The following is an 18969-nucleotide window of genomic DNA, read 5'->3' as shown; positions in this document are numbered from 1 at the left end:
ACTTCGGCTCTCCGTAGCTGTCCGCAGGAAAGCGGCGGTTGCCGGCTTCTTTCTGCCGAAGCCGCGCTTTGCAGCCTACAAGTGCGGTTCACGTCAGCGGTGCACTTAGTAGCCGCTTCTTCGCCTCCGGCAGCCGGGGAGAGCGGTTGGCTTCTGAGAGGCGAAGAACGAAACCGGCTTGTGTGCGCAGCCTTGGCACTGCTAGAAGACGGTGGCTGCCGCTGCCTGCGCTTTCAGTTAACCGCTGGCATGCTTCTGGCAGGTGCTCCAGGACGACTTTCCTGCGTTTTGACTTGGTCCTGATGCAGACGAATCTGGAGAATTCTTGTTCGTGCCCTGAGCTTCCGAGATGCAGAGAAGAAGGGCTGCGCTGAGTTGCTCGGGAAGCAAGGACATAGACAGCGCCTTGTGTTTGGGAGTGAGCAGCTGCTAGTGTTTTGCAGTTGACTTCGCTGTGCACTGAATGTCAGGTGGAGCTGTGCACACTTCTACAACGAGCAGGACATTATAAAACAGAGAGCACATATGTCTGACAGCAGTTTGAAGCTTGCCTAGGAAAGAGTAGTGTTTTTGGAGTGTTCAGCAGATCCATGTTTCTGGGCAAGGGCGGGATGCGTGCACTGCGCTGGCAAGCTTTCTCCCTGCCAGACACGCTGGAAAAGCAGGAACCGGGGCTGGTGAGTTTGCTTTCCCAGGGAAAACAGCCGATGTTTCTGCTCAGGGTCCTGTGTCCCTGAGCGGGAATCTGATTTCAAAAAATCCAAACATCGAAGGATGGGCCCCATACAGAAGCTGCCTCCACCTCATACTTTTGCTGCCCTGACAGTCCCAGAGAAGCCCTACAAACTGACATCAGGAACCTGGACTGGTGAGTTTTCTTTCCCAGAGAAAACAGCCGATGTTTGTGCTCAGGGCCCTGTGGCTCTGAGCCCGCTGCTGATTGCAAAAAATCGGAACATCGAAGGATAAGTCCCATATAGGAGCTGCCTCCACCTCATACTTGTGCTGCCCTGACAGTCCCAGAGGAGCCCTACAAACTGACATCAGGAACCTGGACTGGTGAGTTTTCTTTCCCAGGGAAAACAGCCGATGTTTCTGCTCAGGGCCCTCTGGCTCTGAGCCGGCAGCTGACTGCAAAAATCTGATCATCGAAGCATATGTCCCAGACCGGAGCTGCCCCCACCTCATACTTGTGCTGCCCTGACAGTCCCAGAGAAGCCCTACAAACTGACATCTGGAACCAGGACTGGTGAGTTTTCTTTCCCAGGTTAAAGCCAGGGAATCTCAGAAAAACGGAAAGCTGGACAAGACAAACGCACATCCAACCAATATGATTAATGCAACGTTCTCCGTTTATTCACGATAAGGCGGTAGTTTATATAAGCTTCCACATGGTTTACAGAAACAAAGACACTCTAATTGGTAGGCTAACATTGTTTACCTTTTCCTTAAAATGGCCTACACTTTACACCATAAAACCTATACTAATTCACACCCAGACAACCCGGTGGTCCCCACAACACCCCAAGACTATTTTCTATCTGCGCCACAAGCTCTGAATTTCTAACTGCATCAGAGGCTTTGAAGGCCCCACCAGGCCCCAACCTGAGGCCTAGACTGGAGTAGCTCAACCTTCACAATTCATGTCCTCTTTCTCTCAAAAATGCTGCAACAATTCCCTCTTTCTCTTTTTGAGCTACTCAGGCTGGAGTGAAGGCGCAATGAACTAATTTTTGCACACACTGTAAAAAACACGGTATAACAATTAAAATAACTATAAAGATAAAAAAAAGTACAATACCAAAACAAATTAAGTCTTTGACCCAGCCAGAAAAACCTAAAGAATTGAGCCAGTTATCAAATGAAGTGTCCATTTGGAGAACACTGCGTTTGGCTCGTTGAGTCTTCTGAGGCAATTCGAGAACCTGATGTATGGTGGGAACAAAAAGCGTCAACCTACCGATATAACATGGGCCTCCCCTAGCATTTTGAGGGACTGCTGACCAGGCTCGGTCCCCACAAATGAGGAAGGTTTCTGGGGGCATTTTTCCTGCACCACCTCTTGGAGTCGAATTTTTACAATATTCTAAATAGTTGTAATACAATGGTGATCTGGGAGACAACCAAGTGTCGTCATCTGTCAATTTTCCATTTTCTTGAGTTGGTTTGGTAGCATAAGATCCAAATATCAAACAGTAATATCCTGGGTCAAAACCCAAAAGATCAAATTCTTGAAAACTGTCATCAGTAAATTTAAGGTTTTGCACAAATGCAACAGCTTGCCCTCCCAGAGTGCTATTTAAATTTATTTGAGCTCGGGTCCAAGTTTTGAACTCTGCAATGGGACCCAACGAGACTCCAATTAAACAAGTACGAAATAAAAACATTGAGGCCCACCACATTCTTCTCAGGTTTTTGAATGCCCTGTCTAACATAAAGAAACAATCTTAATTCTAAACATAAACTATAACTTCTAATAAACTAACTTCTGATAAATCTAACTTCACACTTATGATATTTCAACTTATTTTTCTGTACTCTACAAAATTAATTTTCATCAGAACTGGATTCATCAGGGATGTTCCAGGCAAACTGTTGTTGTTCACGTTGTTATCACTGTGTGTTGATATCTTTTTCATCTATTTTTAAAATTCTGTTTCTGCCTTTTTGTATCAATGCAGCAAGAGCATCTGTCCTGCCCAGACGTCTTGGTTGGACGGGTAAAAACACTCACTCAAGTAGAATTGCTGTTGATCCACGTTGGGACCTCCCTCTTTTTCTTTTGCCATTGAAAGACAATGGCAAGATGAACAGAAAAATCACAGGCATTACTAAAACTTATTAAAACTTAGCAAAAAAAATTCTATAACATCATTAAAAACACACTTATAAAAAAAAAATTTAAAGCCCACGATCTTCTGTGGGTGAAACACAAATCTTTGCACAATCCACTTTTGCTGTGCATCCTCTGATCCACTTGTGGAGAGATCAATGCCCTCTTGCAATTGATAAGTTCCACATTCTTCACTGAAATCCATCTAGATTCTGCACCTGTTAAAACACAAACAAACCCAACACCCCCACTGGGACTGGAGGGTCCTCTCTCAATTCTGTTCCCTAAAACTTGCATGAAGAAATGGAAATATCAACATATTTCTTATAAACATGAAAAAACATTAAAAACAAAACAATGCACATAGTAAAGAAACTAACAACAAATAAAAATCAATCAGATAATACACAATCAATATTACATATAAGATCACAGTTACCAAGTGCTACACTATCAAATTGTCATCCCAGAGTCTGCAGCAGCTGAAAAACCTTAAAACAACAGAGATTTGGATAAAACATGTCCGGATCATGTCTCTCCAAAACTCCCTTTGAGGCTCAGCTGTCCTGTATGGTCAAATTGTCAAGCCAAAAGGACTTGAATACTTTTTGATGCAGAAAACACCTGGGTCAATCACACCATCCACGTAGAGCCAGAGCGTGGCCAGAGCTCGAACTCTAATTGGAGGATATGTTTAAAACAAAAGTCTTAAAAATAACAGTTATAAGTGAAAAACCTTATTATTAAAAGTTTATCAAAACATCAAATAATTGAACCTGTCTAAAATTTCTTTTTAAAACAAAAATTCTCTAAATACAACAAACCTTTTCTTCAAAAATCTGAAAATTTGAAGTCTGAAATCTTGAACCAAAATTTGGACAAAAAAATTTTAAAAGAAGATGAATTGCAGCTGCATAGAAGATTGAATAAAGAAAACACATGAGTAGTTAAAAAATCAAACACACAGGATCCTGAAAAATACATCTTACAATCAATCACCTAAAAAAACCAATAAAACATATGAAAACTGACTGTAAATATTAAAACAACACCTAAATACCTTAACATCTTAATAATAATTCTTATCACAAAAATCAGACAACTTATATTATATGATCAACGTATCAACAAGAAATGTTTAAAATAGTTTAAAACAATCTTTTCAAAGCATTCATATAACATTAGTAACAATCACTACTTATCATTACCTATAAAAACTTGACAATCATCACTTATCTTATTATCTATAAAACTCAAAACCAGAAATTGTGAACTCAATGCCAACATTCCATCTGACTGACTTTTCTCAAATCTTTGTTTTCAAAGACATTTTTGGCAATTAAATAATTATTAACATTTCTATCTTTTTTTTAAACACTAATTTTCATCCACATTGTATTTGAAATAACTTTGATTTGCATAATGTCCATCCTTCTTGGTATCTTGGAAAACACTCGGTACTGCTATACTTTTTCATTATGTCTTCTGACTCTTGCAAGGAATTGAAAAAATTCTGTTGAAATTTTTGCTGTAGTGTTGCCATCTCGCCATCGGTGGCACTGCTGCTCTCGGCGTTGTTGTTACCGTGGCAACCAGGCTGTGCAGCGTCTCCGCCGCCATTGCTGGGTGCTGCGGGGAGGCGCCGCCGCCTTGCTCCCGTCCTTGCTGTGTCACTGTGGGTCAGCCCCCGGGAACGCCCATCTCCCTCGTCGCGCTGTTGCTCAGCAACAAGGAGCCTTCTGTCTCTCGGCCGAAGTCCGCTCCGCCCCGGGGCCGCCTCAGGCTCGGTGCTGGCTGGCCCCACTCTGCCCGGCCCCGCACCCGCCTGCCGCTCCGCGGCCCGCCCGCGCGGCTGGCCGGTGCTCACCGGCGCACCCTGCTGCTCTCCCCTACAGTCCGTTGCCTTAGTTCTGCCAACCCGTTCCGCGAGGGACGAGGAAGGGCTTTCTGTAACTTTTTCTTGCCTTTGTATCTTGCTTTGTGATCGCTTGTTTCTGCTACAATTGACATGCCGCGTTGGGTTGCTCGCCGCCGCTGCTGCGGGGGGGCGAGGGGCCAGTGCCGCCTTGCTCCCTTCTCCGCCCTGGTCTCCGCCCCTGAGTTCCTCCTCCTGACTCAGCCCTGTTTCGTCACCAACTCCGCCTGCCTCCTCAGGTGTCTCCCCGCCTCCCGAGGGACCTGGGAGGACCACTTCCTGGTCTGCCTCACTCCGTGGAACCGCCGAGCTGCTAACATCCGCCGCTTGCGAGCACACTTCCGCCCCGGCCGCGGCCATGCGTCCGCTTTGTCCCGTGTCGGCCAGCTCCACTCCTGGCTCTGCACTTCCCTCCAAACGAGCGACAAAATCTCTGACAGAGGGACTGACTGGAGCTTTCTGCCCTCGCACTGGCCGCATATTACAAACATTAAAAAATTTTTCAACCCGAGATGGCTTTTGAGCTTCTATCTGTTCTGATGTGGACTGCTCAAATGCCTGAATTGTAGCTTCTGCTGCTTTTTTCTCCGCGGTCATGCTCTGTAAGGTATGTAAAACTTTTTTCCAAACGCCTCCGAGCTCCAATAGTGTTTTCTTGTCTTTTCTGCCCTCTATCACTGCATCCCAAAGCAGCTGCCCCAACTCTTGCCATTCGGTTTCACTAAAAATCAGCGAAGGTTTTTGCAGCTTGCCTTTGCTTCTTGCCCAAAGGACCAACTGTTCTAAATCGGCTTCTTTAACTTTTTCAGCTCTCTTTGAGAGAATATGAAAGAGAAGCCGCACTGAAGCTTGCAGATCCCCATCCATGGTGAACTTTCACCCTCTCTTTCTGCACGCGGCTTACCTTCAAACCTCCGCGGGTTGCTTCGCTCTCGCTTTTCTTCGGCAAGGCAGCAACTCCGCTCCAGCTTCCCGGCCCCGGCCACGTCCACACCTGCCGTTCGGGTCTCTTGTGAACGCCGAGGTCTTCCCACTGCTCCAACGGACTCTCGCAAACAAACAACAATGCGAAGAGTCTTTTTCCTCCCGTTGGGAAACGGCCCAATTCGGAGTTTGGAGACTTCTGCTCTGTTCCACTTGATCCCCGTTCACAAAAAGTGAATTTGGGATCCCGGTCCCGTCACCATGAGGCGATTTGGACCTGAATTTTCGTCGCGCGACTCAAACCCGACTGCCCGTTACTCTAAAAGTAATTTGGCAGCCTTTTCGGAGCCTCCTGAGTCCCTGGTCCGGGCGCCACTTAAAGCCAGGGAATCTCAGAAAAACGGAAAGCTGGACAAGACAAACGCACATCCAACCAATATGATTAATGCAACGTTCTCCGTTTATTCACGATAAGGCGGTAGTTTATATAAGGTTCCACATGGTTTACAGAAACAAAGACACTCTAATTGGTAGGCTAACATTGTTTACCTTTTCCTTAAAACGGCCTACACTTTACACCATAAAACCTATACTAATTCACACCCAGACAACCCGGTGGTCCCCACAACACCCCAAGACTATTTTCTATCTGCGCCACAAGCTCTGAATTTCTAACTGCGTCAGAGGCTTTGAAGGCCCCACCAGGCCCCAACCTGAGGCCTAGACTGGAGTAGCTCAACCTTCACAATTCATGTCCTCTTTCTCTCAAAAATGCTGCAACACCAGGGAAAACAGCCGATGTTTGTGCTCAGGGCCCTGTGGCTCTAAACCGGCAGCTGACAGCAAAAAATCCGAACATCGAAGGATAAGTCCCAGACCGGAGCTGCCCCCACCCCATCCTATTACTGCCCTGACAGTCCCAGAGGAGCCCTACAAACTGACATCAGGAACCTGGACTGGTGAGTTTTCTTTCCCAGGGAAAACAGCCGATGTTTCTGCTCAGGGTCCTGTGGCCCTGAGCAGGCAGCTGATTGCAAAAAATCCGAACATCGAAGGATGGGCCCCATACAGAAGCTGCCTCCACCTCAAACGTGTGCTGCCCCGACAGTGCCAGAGGAGCCCTACAAACTGACATCAGAAACCTGGACTGGTGAGTTTTCTTTCCCAGGAAAAAGAGCCGGTGTTTCTGCTCAGGGTCCTCTGGCTCTGAGCCGGCAGCTGATTGCAAAAAATCCGAACATCGAAGGATAATTCCCAGACCGGAGCTGCCCCCACCTCATAGTTTTGCTGCCCTGACAGTCCCAGAGGAGCCCTACAAACTGACATCAGGAACCTGGACTGGTGAGTTTTCTTTCCCAGGGAAAACAGCCGATGTTTCTGCTCAGGGTCCTGTGGCCCTGAGCGGGAATCTGATTTCGAAAAATCCGAAAATCGAAGGATGGGCCCCATACAGAAGCTGCGTCCACCTCATACTTGTGCTGCCCTGACAGTCCCAGAGGAGCCCTACAAACTGACATCAGGAACCTGGACTGGTGAGTTTTCTTTCCCAGGGAAAACAGCCGATGTTTCTGCTCAGGGTCCTGTGGCCCTGAGCAGGCAGCTGATTGCAAAAAATCCGAACATCAAAGGATGGGCCCCATACAGAAGCTGCCTCCACCTCAAACGTGTGCTGCCCCGACAGTGCCAGAGGAGCCCTACAAACTGACATCAGAAACCTGGACTGGTGAGTTTTCTTTCCCAGGGAAAACAGCCGATGTTTGTGCTCAGGGCCCAGTGGCTCTGAGCTGGCAGCTGTCTGCAAAAAATCCGAACATCGAAGGATCAGTCCCAGACCAGAGCTGCGTCCACCTCATACTTGTGCTGCCCTGACAGTCCCAGAGGAGCCCTACAAACTGACATCAGGAACCTGGACTGGTGAGTTTTCTTTCCCAGGGAAAACAGCTGATGTTTCTGCTCAGGGTTCTGTGGCCCTGAACAGGCAGCTGATTGTAAAAAATCCGAACATCGAAGGATGGGCCCCATACAGAAACTGCCTCCACCTCAAACTTGTGCTGCCCTGACAGTCCCAGAGGAGCCCTACAAACTGACATCAGAAACCTGGACTGGTGAGTTTTCTTTCCCAGGAAACACAGCCGATGTTTCTGCTCAGGGCCCTCTGGCTCTGAGCCGGCAGCCAACTGCAAAAAATCCGAACATCGAAGGATAAGTCCCAGACCGGAGCTGCCCCCACCTCATACTTGTGCTGCCCTGACAGTCCCTGTCTCAAAGGTGTCAGGTATCAAGAGCGCTGATGCTGAAGAGATTCTGTTGTCTGATGAGATGGTAAGATGTTAAGACAATGCACACAGGCTTTGTTTTGGTTTTAACCCTATCTCATTTGTGGATATTTTTAGGGACTACAGTTGCTGTGCTCCTTTAAAGAATGAAAAGAGGAGGTTAAGGGCTGCTGCTCAGGCTGCTGCTCTGTCACTCACCTGCCACAAGGTGTGGCTGTGGGGGGAGAGCAGGTGAGTGTGGCTGTTCTTCACTCTCTGCCCTGCCATGATTTATCCCCTTCTCAGTGAAGGAGCAGGACACGCCAGGCACAGGAGCAGGAGCTGTGGAATGTGCACCACCCACCTCATCCCTAGGAAAAAGGGCCAGTGCTATTTTTACAGATTATTGCCAGATGGTCAGAAGGTGTTCCTTTTATTAGGGTAAATGTTTATCCAAAAACGCAAACTGCAATGGCATTGGTACATGGGGTGGGTTTTTTGGTCTTAAAATGCTTCAGCTATATTGTCAAACAATAAGATGGGTCAGTCCTATGCTGTGACTGGAAGAAGGCTTTCTTTGCAGAAAGAAAAAGATCTCCTATTGTGACCTGGTGTGAGGCTAGAGGAGTATTTGAATCCAGTTGTATCATTTTAAAGCACAGTTTGGCCACTGCAAATGAACAACTTTTGGCACCTAGTACCACTAACATTTAATTTTCATGTATTCTTTTCTGCTTGGGTTGTGGGCTTGGGTATTTTCCCTTCAAGTAATAATTAATAAACCTATTTTCATGTCTTGCAAGCTATCTTTATCAATTTTCTTGCCTGTACTGGGGCACATATTATTTAGACCATTATTATGTTATGATACACATTTAGTAGGATTTGTTTTTATTGCTACAGGCATTGCTGCTATCTAAAGCCAAACACAGTATCAGTGAAACAAAATAGTGTTCAAAATCAATCCTAGTAAACATTTAAAATGAAAGCAAACATCAATAATGAAACTGCAGACTGTGTGTGTTTGCACAGGAGCAGGGTGGAGGACTGAGGTCACCTGCCTCAGGCACATCACAGTTTTGATGAACCACGAGGGGAGAGTTTGGTGAAGTTGATGTTTGGAGCTGTGGAACAGATGTTGAGTCAGGAGACTTCAGAGAGAGATGTCAACACAGCTCTCCTCCCCACACTGCACATGGGTGAGAGCTGGTGTTTGGGGGAAATAGCTCTGCCTTGGCCTTGCCTAATAATGGGCAAACCAAACTTCCATTTCTTGTGCATGTTTGCTGCTATTGGTAGCAGGGTGAAGGAAGGATTTGATGTTGCTGTTAAAATTTGGTAAAATAATAAAGATACTGAGAATATTTACTCTACTTTTTAGAAATAGGCTAAAATTTTGTTATTTCCCCAAGGACTTAGCAGTATAAACCTAAAAAGCTGCTGTCAACAGAGTTGGAAAGTCTATGTGCAGCAGAACATTGCAAACATGTTTGAAGACAGGTTATGTTGTTGAAGGCTCTATACTAGAGCCAGACATATTTCTTGAGTAAATTCAGCTATTTTTACCTCTTTGGAACTGAGACATTAATTTTACTCAGCAATCTGATATGTTTCTTGTCAAAAAAAAAAAAAAAAAAAGGTTAATTTTAAAGGTGTTAAAATTCTGTTCAAAAGAGGCTGTAGAGTTGCTGGATCTTGATGCCAGTATGGTGTCTTGTGTCTGCTGAATTCTAGTGTGTGGCCTTGCTCTGCCACACTTGGACACTGTTTATGGGGTCAACCCCAAATTTCTGGTTAGTATTGATCTGACCCTATATGTCTTTTAACCACTTTTAAATGCATGCAGTGTAAACCAGTTCGTCTGTGATCCCTTTTATTTTTGTAAGCTAATTATTTTATGTATAATTAAATCTCATTAACTTTATATGCCATTATATATAATTGAATAGTTAATGATTTACATATTTTACATTCTACAACATACCTGAATATATATGATTATTCAAACCTGGATGATCTACAACACACCTGAATGTATAGGAAGTTTTAGTAGGCTTAGTGTTCGAGATCACCACAGAATTTTTATTTTAGTCAGGCTTATATTAAATATGATTCACTGCACGTCATTCTTATGATTACAAAGGTGCCTGTGGTTTTTTTGGTTTTTTTTTTCTTTGGTGACAGAAAGGTAAATGGAAGAACAATTCAGATGTTCAAATATTAACTAGTTGTTTTCTCATGCTGTCAGTACAGTAAATTCTATTGCTAAGGTTAAATAGATGCTGTATTTTTTTATTGGTCACATTCTTCCAATGGTTCTGACTTGCTTGAAGATTAGAACAAAACTTTTAGAGGGACAGGTTTGCCATGTTTCCAACTACTTTTACTCAGCAAAATTTTTAAGACTGTGTTTGGAGGAAATTTCTAACATTTCTTCACTTTTGTCTGTAGGAAAGTGTGTTCTACATGCAGGTTTAGAACTGTGAGGAAGCTTTTATGAGCTGGTTATGCAGAGGATGGCAGTGATATAAATAATTCAGAGGAGGAAGAGGTAATTAGTTCCCTTATGGTTATCCAAACTTAGTTTCCAGGTAGGCACAGAGTAGAAGAGGGGAAGTCATTATTGGTCTCATTAAATAAGTCTTTTACCTGCTCAAGCTTTTAGGAAAAAGTATAGGTTCAGAAAAAAAATTTAGGGCAATTTAGGACTTCAGAACAATTGTTTATTATCTGTTAATGATATCCTTCTCCTCAGAATATACCTGTTGTGCAGGTCCTTTATAGCAGTAGGGCAAGCTCAGGTTGAGTGGAGGCTTTATACACTTTGTTTAAATGTAGATGAATACACTTTACAGATGGAGTAGTAAGTGTTAGTGGTAGTGAAAAAGAAAAAAATTAAATAGGAATGTGTCTGCGTCAAATCCATGTATTTACAACTGTCCTTTAGGGATCAAAGTCTTGATGTACTGTTTTAGTTTTTTATGTATCTTGGAAAAAAACCCACAGAATCAGAGACCTAATGTAATTTTGCAATTTCCTTTTCAGAATTTGTGGGAACACACTTCCTAAACATACAGGTCTTTAAAATGGTTCCTTTCTAGGCTTCTTCAGAAAGCAAGGTTCTTCTACCACCAATTCAGAGCACCTGATCTAGATTCCTGCTCTGAGTTGTCATATGGAGGATGGTTTTGTTTTGCATTAACTACAGGAAAAATTTGTTGCTTAAAGCAAATGCTTAGAATGTCTCCTTAAGTCTCACGTGGAAAAAAATCCCCTCTATTTTATTCCTCTAACTACAACATTGACTTGAATATTTTGATAATCATATCACTAGTTCCATTCAACTTATTTGAGACCAGACAAAGTCTGAGCAGAGCTGTTTCTGTGTGCGCATCTCCTGTATGGCAGAACTCAGAGGTGAAAGTGAGGCGATTCTTACCTTGTGTAGGTGCTGTTTACTGTTGTGGGTACTTTACCATCTTAAGTCAGATTTAATTAGCTGGCTGCAAAGCAAAAGGAAAAACTGCTAAGTATCTGCCCACTATCTGCATGGTTCTTAGCACAGGGGGGTCAGACTTAGCAGCTCACAGCTGCTGAAACAGGGAGCCACATCACCCCCAGTCTCCTTGTTCCTGTCTTCCTGCCTACATGTTCTCACTTGTGCCAGCTTTGATGCTTGCTGGAATGCTTCAGGTTTTGATTTAACTCTTGAAATATCAGCAAGGTATTCCAGGGGAAAAAAAAAATCAAACCAACACATCCAAACCCCAAACAACCATGGACCATTTTCTGCCTTTTTATTGAACAACACTGACTTAATAATGGGTTTCTGTGCTTGAGAGACATGGGATAAATGGAGAACACAAAAGGAGGGCAGCAAAAATTGTTCTTTTAGGCAGCTGAAGCTGTTATGATTGTTCTGATGTGTAGGAAAGAGCCTAACATGTGATGATTTTATCAAACTGGGTTTCAGTCACACGTGCAGCTCAAAAGGTTAAATTGCATTTGGCCCATTACTTTTTTAGCACCTGCAAATACATGTGAGTTTTAAGTCTGATGTTTGTGAGTGCTAAACTAGAGCCATGCATGTACTCACATATCCTCCAATGCTTCCTTTGGAGTTACATGTGTGTGGGTCTCTGAGTTACTCAAAGGACTGACTGCTGCACTTCATTGATCCAGCTGTAAACACTAAACTCGACTTAGATAGTAAATGTTTTCAGGATCCAGCTCCAGCTTGTGCTTCTGATGAACTGAGTTGTGGGTGGAGATTGGAGGAAGAAAGGATTTTGATATGCTCTCCCCTTTCAGAAACATTTAAGTCTTGAATTAAAAAAAAAAAAAAATCAGGAAACAATCACATCTACTTTGTATCTCATATTGAAAAGATTTTATTCCTTGAATCCTAATTCTTTTATTGGGTGTAACAAGAATTCCCCTTTTTAAATGGAGGACTACTTTGATAGGGCTTGTGATATTGCAGTAAATTATGGAATTATAGTAACACAGCAAAAAGCTTCAATGTAATCCTAATCTGAACTGAAACCTATTTAGTTCCCAGGAAGAAACAAACAAATGGAGACTCAAGCCCTGGGTCTGCTTCCAGGCAGGTTCATGTGCTTTCAACTGGCTGTGTTTGCACATGGATCCAAATGTTCCAGCTTGGATTCATCTCTCCTTTACTTTCTCATTTTCTCCTCTGAAACTTCTCCTGGTTTTGTCTTCTTGAGAATATCCTTCTGTTGGACATTCCGTCTGCTGTAATTTTTTGGATGCTTCTGTGTTCCTCTTCCCTTTTTCCCTTGTCTTTTCCTTTTGCTCTTCTTTTTTCCTTCTTTGACAGGTATTTCTTGATATACAAAATGCCTTTAGCTTTAGCTCAGCTTCTGGTGGACAAGTGGTCACAAGGGAAATGTGCAGATGGCTTAAACAGATGTTCCTGTCAAAGCCAAAATATTTAACTCCTGAATTCCTGCTAGACAGTGCCTCTGATGAACGCTGCCAGAATGGTGGCCAGGGACTTGTGTGGCTCCTTTTCACATTGCTTTACTTCAACCTCCACCTATGAGCTGCCAGGAGATGTGAAGGCTGCAGAGAAAAGCTTTTATTATTTTCATTGGCATGCTAGTCTGGAAGTCAGTTAGTAAAGGTCTGAGATTGTGCCAAAATGGGAGAACTGTTTTGTACTGGATGAAGGAATCCATCCCGAGTTCTCTCTAGCAAGGCCTGGGTGAGTTTAATTTTATTCAACATATGCAGATTGTCACTGTTCATTTGATTTTGGGTTTGTTTCTGGAGTTTTTGGTTTTGGGTGTTTTTTAAGTTGGTTTTTTTTCCCTCTGTGCCAAAACTGAAGATGAAATGTCAATATATTCAGAAAGGAAATTGTGTATGTTCTGGGGAATATTATTTGAATATAAATATATCCTTTCTGCAAGTTGTTTTTCATATTTTCTAATACTGTTATCTTTAAATCAAATTATTTTTCATAAAGTTGTGATTTGGATTATCAATTCTTTATTTAATCAGGGAAGATGTATAAATAATTAGTAACTGACAAAATACCTTAATAAAAATAGATGTACATGAGTACAGTTATCATGAGCTAAAAACGCAAGAATATGACTGATTTTTATCAAGTGCATTCCTTGTGAGTGCCTTTCAAGTTCTGGAAAATGTACAATTTCAGAGTTTAGATGCTTTAATAAGAAACAAGTTTAATACTTGAGTGAACTAATCTGTAGGCACAGCAGGAACTTGATGGTGTAGTAGGTGGTAAGATTCACTTATGATAAGTTATAATGGAATTTCCCTGGAACTATATATTCCACCTACTTAAATTCACATTAATTTAAAAGACTGACAATGTGCAGCAAATGCCAAGACATAAAAAAATTGCAATGTTATTGTAAAACATGGGACTAAGTATTTGCCTAAGCCACTGCCTGTAGCTCTTGGGAGTTCTGGTGGACCATGTGGACTCTATATGTTGCACTTGTGGTTCACATTTAAACATTTGTATTTGTCTAGAACACTGAGCCTGTGTGTGTTTTAATTCAGAGCATGGGGTCTGCACAGAGCAGGAAGTGCTGCGTGTCCTTCTTGAGGTGAAGTCACATTTGTTGTAGCCAATAACTGTGGTGATGGTTAGAGGCTTTCAGAATTCCTTTTTTTCTGTTTATTTTACAATTATAGATAAGCAGAAATTCCAGAAACATTCCAAGTTATTGGCATATTAAAGGGGCAGGGTTGATTTTAATGAATAGCAGTTGGTTTGGGCCACTTAGAACAAATTTCCTATTATTAATGGAATTTTAGTGCAGTGTTGTTGTACTCTGGACAATCTGATAGCTCTTTCAGCTTTTAAATGTCTCTGCAGATTGAGGGACACTTATTTGGGCATCAGGAATAATTATCACCTTAATCCCCTTTTTTAATACTAGTAATTCTAGTTTTGACAAAATGACTCATGTGCATTTTGGTTCAAGCAATTGCAAAAATTTCAGTAAATTGAGTCCTTCCAGGTAGTGATTTGTTGCCTGGAAATGTGCTCTTCTTTCTTCTTCAGAGCTTCATTAAAAGACAGGTTCTATAAATACTTCATTGAAGATAGTTCAAGAAAATAAAAACATTTAAAAGCTCAACAAAACCTCCCCAAGGCCACAGCAAAAACAAACAAAAAAAAAACGAAAAAAAAAAAACAACCGAACAAAAAAACCCTAAAGAAACTCTGGGATAAAACTTTTTTTTTTTTTTTCCCCACTTGATAATGTGCAATTACAATTTTACATCTTAACTTGTCTTGTGAGTGTTGAAGAATCATTCCAGATGATTTAGCTTTTCTTTTTGTGAATACAAAGCTGTTGTTCAGATCTTGGGAATATCATGGGCTACAAGTCTTGGCTCAAATTTCAGTAGCAGGTACATTTTTTCTGAGAAACTGGATGAATAAATGATATTGAAATATGTGATGTAAATATTAATACAGCTGATAGACTTAGGGGACATCTACAATATAGTATTACTGCGAAGAAAAACTAATGTAGATGGATAAATCTACTTCCCAAAGAGTCTTCAAATTGTTATTTTTAAGAACTTAATATCCTACAGCACAGAGGCAGCCCAATCTTATGGGGATTTCTATTAAAAATCTGCCTTATTTCCTGGTACATGTGAATGAGCAGGAATGATGGTTATGACTCTCAGGTGTGGGTGTTTAAAACTGTCCATCATTTCTCCAGTTTCAAGTTTCACTCTGCAAGGTGTTGAAACTTTGTGTGATCCAGAGAAGCAGGAAAGCTGCCTGCCTGAGGCCAGTGCAGCTCTGAACTGGGCACCACTTTGCTTTGCTCGATAATTCTGATTGATGTGCGTGGCTGCTGTTTAATTGTCATCTTCCTGGCATAAGCTGGTAGAAAGGATTTTCTTAGTTGTCACAGGGAATAGATTGAAAAGGTTGTGCTCATCTCTTCTTGATTCTCCAGCTCAACGTGCGGTTACCACAGCAATGAGGAAGTGGTCCCGTTTGGTGAAGGTGGTGGGAGTTTATATCTTTTATTTATTGGTGAGGGGGGTGGGATTGTAGGGAGAGTGTCACATCAGTAACAGAATAATGGTGCAGCTCAAATGTTAAGAGAAATTGTTTGTGCTGTAATCCCTGGGGACTGGTTGTGTGCCTAATAGACCCTCATCAAGCCCCAACCCTCTTTGTAGAAGAATATTTTCCCCACGGTCTAAAACCAATAGATCTGAATATGTTTCTCACCATTCTGACTTTGGTAGGATCATTAAGACTGTTAATTAACTTGACCAAAGTAACGGTTTAACTGGTACTCTTGTGCTGGTTTCTTACCAACTGGCCTTCATATCACATTTTGCCATGTTCTGTAAAAATGTTTGGTACTTCAGAACCTGCTTAAGAGAAGCAGTATGTTGTTCTTTGAGATTCTGATTAATATTTTATTTAACACTGCAGATGAGGAAGGTGCTGGTTGGCAACACTATTGTGCCTGATTTGGGAGAAATTGTCTCTGTGATCCCACAAAAATGGAACATGCTCTAAAGGATGAGGTGTTTGGAGACCAGGAGAGCTGTAATGTGATCACTTGCTTTTCCTGTAAGATGAAAATAATACAGCTACCTATTGTTTTAAGTGCATTGCTGTCTCCAGAGGAAATCTTTCCTTAGTGTTATATATTAATAGGCTAAGTTCAGCTGCAGGGCAAGCAGAATGAACTGCAAAGATAAAGAAGCCGTGCCTGGCTCCGTGATGGCTGAAATTGCTCCAGTTTGGGGCTGCTGCTTTTGGGAACTGTCCACCCATAAAGCCCAGGCTTGCAAGATGTGCTGTGTCTGGTTCCCAATAAACTTGCTTTTCAGAATAGCTTGCTACATATGGGGGATATTTGCATATATAACATAAAATAATTTAAGATTTTCTGATTTATATTTTCATTAAAGGCATTGCATATATTTAGTTGTTATAATCTGTATTAGTGAAAACTGTTAAGTACTGTAGAGTGCAAGAATGGACAGGGCTCTCATGTCTCTATACCCCTATACCTTTGTCCTCAGCTTATTACTAATAAATGATCTGTCACTTATAACTTTGGTAATTTCAAGCTATGTCCTGGACCACTTACTGTTCCAAAAAGAGTTGTGATGAAATTCAGTCATTGTTAGGTGTGGTCCTGAAAATACCAGGGCTCCCAGGCTTGAAATCCAGCAGCTACATGGTACAGGAGAGAGTTTGGAAAGCACACCTTTAAGGAAGGGATGTCAGTGTCACTATGAGAGTGTTTGAACCCGATTTTTGACAACATTGCAGAACACTCAGGTGAAAAGCTGAAATTCAGTGCTTAGGTTTAACTTTCAGGGTCATCATTCCTCAGTGAGGAACAAATCCCTTCTGCAATGGGGAAAACCAGCATTGAGAGCAGCAATGCACTCTGTCACTGTCCAGCTCAGCTGCAAACTTCACTTCCAAGTGTTGGAATATAGAGTAACTTATTAAGCTTTGGTGGTTTGTTAGCTCAGATGTAGGTGAATACAGGTAAGGAATTTCAGATGCAAAATCGTTCATGCAGAGAGTCCCCAGGGGATTTGAAGGAATGAAGTTCTTGACAAGTGCAAGCACCGTCTTTAGGCAAAAGGTCATGTGTTAGTGACCTTCTTTTGTTGTTTATTTGCATTATTATATCGCTCCATCCCCTCCCCCACCCCAAAAAACCCCAAAAACCCCAAAAAAACACCCCAAAAAAAAAACCCCGAAGTCGACTGTGGACCCCAAAAATGGGGGAGAAAAGGGGAAAAAGGGGGGAGGGAAAGGGGGAAATGGGGATTTGGGAATCTGGGATTTGGGGTTTGGGATTTGGGGATTTGGGGTTTGGGATTTGGGGATTTGGGGTTTGAGGTTTGGGGATTTGGGGTTTGGGATTTGAGGTTTGGGATTTGGGGGTTTGGGATATGGGGGATTGGGATTTGGGGATTTAGGATTTGGGGATTTGGGGGTTTGGGATTTGGGAATTTGGGGGTTTGGGAATTTGGGATCTTGGGGATTGGGATTTGGGGGTTTGGGATTTGGGGGTTTGGGATTTGGGGATTTGGAGATTTGGGATTTGGGAATTTGGGATTTGGGGGTTTGGGATTTGGGGGGTTGGGATTTGGGGGGTTGGGAATTTGGGATTTGGGGGTTTGGGAATTTGGGATCTTGGGAATTGGGATTTGGGGGTTTGGGGATTTGGGGTTCAGGGATTCAGGAGTTCAGGGATTAAGGGACTGGGAATTCGGGGATTCAGGAATTCGGGGATTCAGGAGTTCAGGGATTCAGGGATTTGGGAATTCAGGGTTCGGAAATTCGGGGATTTGGGATTCAGGGACCGGAATTTGGAATTCGGGGATTTGGGATTCAGGGACCGGGAATTCGGGGTTCGGGGATTCAGGGATTTGGGAGTTCGGGGATTTTGAGGGCTCAGGGTTCGGGAATTCAGGGTTCGGGGATTCAGGGATTTGGGGGTTCGGGGATTTGGGGGTTCGGGAATTCGGGGTTCGGGGATTTGGGGGTTCGGGAATTCGGGGTTCGGGGATTCAGGGATTTGGGATTCAGGGACCGGGAATTCGGGGTTGGGGATTTGGGGGTTCGGGGTTCCCACTCCGTACCCTCGATCCGGGTCCCGGTCCCGGAGCCGCTCCCGGAGCTTTCTGGAAAGGCCCCGGGCACGCCCCCATACCAGACCACGCCCCTTTCCTGGGAACGCCCCGCCCAAAGCCCCGCCCCTACACAGGCCCCGCCCACACCCCGGGCCAACCTATTTCCCGTCAAGCCCCGCCCCCTACCCAGGCCCCGCCTCTTTTCCGTCGCGGCCCCGCCCCCTACCTAGGCCCCGCCCACGGCCCCATCCCCCGCTAATGAATTAAGGCACGAATTAATGAACTCATAGATTGCTCAATCCCGGAACTGCCCCGGGAACTCCCGACAGGGGCACGGAGCGGGGGGGTTTCGAATATTATTTATTTATTTATTTATTTATTTATTTATTTATTTATTTATTTAATTCCCGGAACTGCCCCGGGGGGCTCGTAAATAATAATTGCTGAATTAATTAATTAATTTCCGAGCCGGCCCTGGTGGGGGGGGGAGGGGGGCGTGGGGGGTGTTGGCAAATTAATGGATAAATTAATTATTATTTCCCGACTAGGCCGCGGGGGTGTTCGCACATATTAATTAATTAATTAATTTATTTATTTATTAATTCCGGACACGGCCCCGGGGGGGGGGGTTTACAAATATTAGTTAATTATTAATTAATTAATTAATTCCCGACACGGCCCCGGGGGGGGGGGGGTGTCGCTAATTAACTAATTAAATAATTAATTAATGCCCGACCTGGCCTGGGAAACTGAGGCACGGCCGGGGAAACCCATCCCGGAGAGAAACTGAGGCACAGCCCAGGAACCCCAAATTCCCTGGGGAAACTGAGGCACGGCCCGGGAACCCCAAAGTCCCAGAGGGAAACTGAGCACAGCCCCGGAACCCCAAATTC

General features: G+C 43.4%; 1 long non-coding RNA gene across 5 annotated transcripts; it reads right to left on the bottom strand.

Annotated features, from left to right (window-relative positions):
• Positions 1–1334: 1334 nt before the first annotated feature.
• Positions 1335–18178, bottom strand: LOC121470626 (uncharacterized). 5 transcript variants are annotated; one of them, XR_012057944.1, is made up of 4 exons: positions 18086–18178; positions 16570–16689; positions 11367–11430; positions 1335–3051 (listed from the first exon to the last, which is right to left on the bottom strand). It is a non-coding gene; the product is annotated as an uncharacterized lncRNA (long non-coding RNA). The 5 variants fall into 5 exon arrangements; XR_012057943.1 differs by lacking the exon at positions 1335–3051 and adding an exon at positions 6115–7849; XR_012057942.1 differs by lacking the exon at positions 1335–3051 and having other exon boundaries at positions 6115–11430.
• Between the last annotated feature and the right edge of the window lie 791 nt (positions 18179–18969).

Source organism: Taeniopygia guttata, chromosome 12, assembly GCF_048771995.1.
Source record: "Taeniopygia guttata chromosome 12, bTaeGut7.mat, whole genome shotgun sequence".
Lineage (NCBI taxonomy): Eukaryota > Metazoa > Chordata > Aves > Passeriformes > Estrildidae > Taeniopygia > Taeniopygia guttata.
This window is presented reverse-complemented; position numbering and strand designations above follow the sequence as displayed.